The sequence below is a fragment of the Pristiophorus japonicus genome, chromosome 4, assembly GCF_044704955.1.
Source record: "Pristiophorus japonicus isolate sPriJap1 chromosome 4, sPriJap1.hap1, whole genome shotgun sequence".
Taxonomy (NCBI): Eukaryota; Metazoa; Chordata; class Chondrichthyes; family Pristiophoridae; genus Pristiophorus; species Pristiophorus japonicus.
In genome coordinates, this window is record NC_091980.1 from 274,035,245 (window position 1) to 274,039,473 (window position 4,229).

The following is a 4,229-nucleotide window of genomic DNA, read 5'->3' on the forward strand; positions in this document are numbered from 1 at the left end:
TGGTGGCCTTCGTTCTTGCAGTTTCGGCAGATGACAGTTTTGCAGCTTGCTGCCACATGGCCTGCTTTCCCGCAGGTGCGGCACACGTTGGGTTGGCCAGCGTACACCATGTAGCCCCGACTTCCTCCGATGGCAAAGCTGGAGGGGGGGTGCAGGATGGTTCCACTGGCGTCCACCTTCATGGTGACCTGGATCTGGCGCTCGCTGGTCCATATCCCGTGCAAGTCTTTCACATCGCTGCTGTTTCCTGCCCCATCGACATACCTGGCGAGGAAAGTCAGCACATCAGTGACCGGGATGTGGGGGTTGTACATCTGCACTGTGATAGTGTGTCTTCTCTGCGACGGGAGGGTGAAGAGTGGCTCCCAAGTTAGCACTGAGCACAGCGGTTCACTGGTCTCCTTCAAACCCTTGAGGAACTTCAGGCAGAGGGCGACGGTTCTGAAGGTCACATCGAAATAACCTCTCTTCGGGAGGTCCTGCAAGGCGAAGATGTCGGCGACTTTCATGCCACATGTTCCCAGCAGGATTTTCTTCACGAATAGGTCCTGGTTGATGGTTGTCTGTCCATCCACTTTCTTTACTGTCACTCGGATGGTGTTTCGGACGCCCTGGTTCGCCGCTCGGTTGGCCGCCATCCGGGTTACAGATTCCTCCTTTCGATGTGTATTTTGGCCGAAGCCCTCAATCTGTCGTTGCGCCAGTCCGGCGCTTGGGCGGGCACCCGGACCCGCCCCCTGACAGGCCTGCGGGCCCGCCGAATGGTCGGTCGACATGCAGATTTTCCTCTTCTCTCCAATTGGCACTTGGCTCAAGCCAAAGGTCAGAGCCAGCAAAACTGGAAAAAACGAATTTCTGCAATCAGTCAATTTGCATATGAATGCCCAATCAACAGATACTACACTCGATCTTAGCCAAAAGGCCGAGAAGCGAGAAAGCAATGCATGTAAAGAGATAGCACTTTCTTTCAGACAAAGCCTCAGGCAATAGCACTTTCTTTCAGGCAAAGCCTCAGGCTATCAGGAGGGGTCAAGAATTGCCAGAAGGGACTGATGCTCCACCTCAGGGGAGAGAGGAAGAGGATGATGAGGGGCTGGAGACTGACCTAGGGCCAGACAGTCAGGCTGGCTATGCAACCATGCCCATGGCCCCTTCCAAACCGCAAGAAAGGGCCCATGGTGGCTATATAGCTGCAATACTCTTACGTGAGGAGCTGATATCTGAACGATTTGCCTGAAAGAACGTTGCCGTGAGTGACAATGCTGACACACTGCCGTGTGTGTGCAGCTCAGACATCAATGGTGCCCATCACCTTGGGGTCAGTTAAAGTTTACGTTGATTGAAGTAAAGGTTTATTTAACCCTTTCTTGTTAAGGTATCACCAGTGTGTAACGGTCCAGCTATCTGAGACAATGCGCAACAAGGTTATGTTTAATAAAAAAAATGTTATACCAACATTGGTCTGAAATGATTAAGTATCACAGGTAAAAACACCCAACCCCTGCCCACATCCCACTTTTTCCACCATTGACATCAATCAAATGTTCAACATGTTCAGCAATACAGAATACAAAGGCAAAGCAGGAGGGTGGTCCCCTTCCCCCATACATTACAACAAATTTCATACACCAAGATGGAGATATAACACCGCCATCACCTGCGGTCATGCACCTCACTTTCCTTTCCCCCCTCCCCTTCTTCTCCCCACCTCTACCCCTTCCCCTCCTCGCTCCATGGCACCTGGCCGAGGAGCTCCTTAGGCGGTGCCTCATTGGGGTGGATGAAGGCAGATGCGGTGGTTGCATGGGTATGGGAACGGGGGATGCTGAGGGGGCAAGAATCGGAGCTCCTCAGCACCAGATGTAGGTTCATCCAGAGAGTCCAGCCCCGCACCCCCACCTTCTGGCCTCTGTGGTCTTGCCTGGGGCCGCGCTGCTGGCTAAGCTGAAAAACACAAATGAGGTTATTAGAGGAGAAGGGGGTGCTAAGGTCATAAGGTGAGTCCAGCGCAACACACAGCATATGCACGACAAAAGCACCACCGCTATCAAAATCATCACAGACATCACATTTCATGACCAGCAACAAATTTGCATTCCAATAATTTTCATTAGCTAGCATTATTTCTAGGACAATTTTAGAAATCATCGATGAAAGGTCAAAATTCCCCAGTATTCGCCTGTAAATTGCATTGCATTTCAAAGGGGGATGCACGTTAATGTTTAGCTGGTATAAATGCAGAGAAGGTTAACTCTCGGGATCAGGAATTTTGCTTACCTTGCCTGACACTCAAGTGTGTAGAGTGTCACAGGGGGGACTGAAAGGTCAAAATTCACGGGAACCCTCCTCCCCCCCAGTGTTTGGGCTCATTGGAAAGGAAATTTAATTTGGGCCTATCTACCGGAAAGTCTGAAATTCTAAAATGCTTATGGGAGAAACTACGAACTTTAATCGAATTGTGGACTTTTATAAGACAAATTCAAGTCTGTGGGCGGGCCTAAGGAACTAAAAGGAGTCAACTTGATTATTGGAACTGTCTGGGTGTTGGGACTAAGGTAAAATTGTCTAGAGAAATAGACATTCGAAAACCCTTCTCCACAAGAGGCATTAACTTTACAACAATAACTCAGAGATGGCCAGCCATCAAACTAAACTGAGAAAAGCCATCTTCAACATGAATAAGCACAAAGGGCAGCCTGTATGCAAAAAACAAGCACAAAAGGACATTGCAATTACCAAGCTAATATTTCCATCAGGAAACAGATTTAGAAGAGCAACCCACCCAAGACATATTAACTTTTAACGAGCCCACCAAAATATTACAAAGAAATGTCAAGCCCGCCAAAATTAAACAAAGAATTCTGGACTGATTTGGCGCAAAGATTAGGACAACTCAAACCATATAACTGCCCCCCTGTTTTAATGAAGGGTATTGCCATACTACACCAGAGGCCATACTGTGACTAGGCCATCAAGAAGGGAGAGAAACCAACGCAACAGTTGAAAACTAACTTCTCCAGCCTCGAAGTCCTGAAGTCCAAAAGGAAGGAAGAACATCACCATCGCGGCAGCGACCAACCAAAGCTAACGTGGTACCACAAAAAAATCACCACGATCGACCAATTTCGAAACGAAACTCCACAAGGTAGAAACCGAAGAATCGAAAAGTTTCCACTCTACAATCTAAGGCCTGACTACCAACAGGTGAAAACATTACCTAAAGAGACTTTGAACCTATTTCTAATGAAGGAAACCGGGTACTTACCCCATAGATCCAAAATGCACCTTACCGCATCAACGGACTCAACCCAACTGATGATTGCACAGTAAAAAGTCTTCTTCGACGTTCGGGGTATGGCAAGCAGAACCTACAGAATCCAACGAACCCGGAAATTGCGAACGACCGCTAACTGACCAGAAAAGATTGGTAAGCATAGTCCCTGCCTGCCCTGGAGTCTAACCTAGCTAGGATTAGGTATTGGGAGGTGGGAGGTGTAATTTTACTGTAACCCCCTTTGAATGTGTAATGTATTGTTCTTTATTAGAGTGATTATAAGTTTGACATTGTACTTTCTTGTCTGTAATAAAATCAAAGTTATTTTGCATCAAACCAGTTGTCCTTTGCACTTTATCACAACCCCCAAATAAATCCAAAGTCTAGAACCCAAGGGTGTGGGAGCGATTCGAACCGCTAAAGTATGTCAGAGGTGAACCTGACCTCCGGGACCATCCCCTTACAAAATGGCGATAGTGGCAGGACTCTGGTACAAGAGGTGTGATGCGGAGAGTGCTGGTTTGGGGTAAAGAACCATGATGGAAGAGACGATTTCCTTCTATGTGTATAAGAAGGTCAATGTCACTAAAGAATGGGTGCTTGGTCTATTGCGCGCTGAGCGTCCAGCTGACGCTGCAGCCCAGTGGACAGCAAGCAAGGATCACAAAGAAGCAGTAGAGAAGGCAATTTGATTGGTCTGTCTACAGCGACAGGTCCAAATCCTAGACAAAACCAATGGTTCACTACAGGCAGAACTATGGGAATGCGCAGAGGCTCACCAAGAAAGGGCTATGACAGAAGAGAGGTTATGGGGAGAACTCCATAAGCTAAAAGAGGAAAAAACCCAGCTAATGGAAAGGTTTAAAAACAGTCAGGACTATTTTCAATGTCAGGTTACCGAGGCCAAAAATGATGAAAAGTTGCTGTAGGAGGAAAGCACTCGCCTCACCCTACA

General features: G+C 47.7%; 1 pseudogene; it reads right to left on the bottom strand.

The window, feature by feature from the left end:
- Nucleotides 1-800: 800 nt before the first annotated feature.
- On the bottom strand, nt 801-934 carry LOC139263620 (U2 spliceosomal RNA; annotated as a pseudogene).
- Nucleotides 935-4,229: the final 3,295 nt, after the last annotated feature.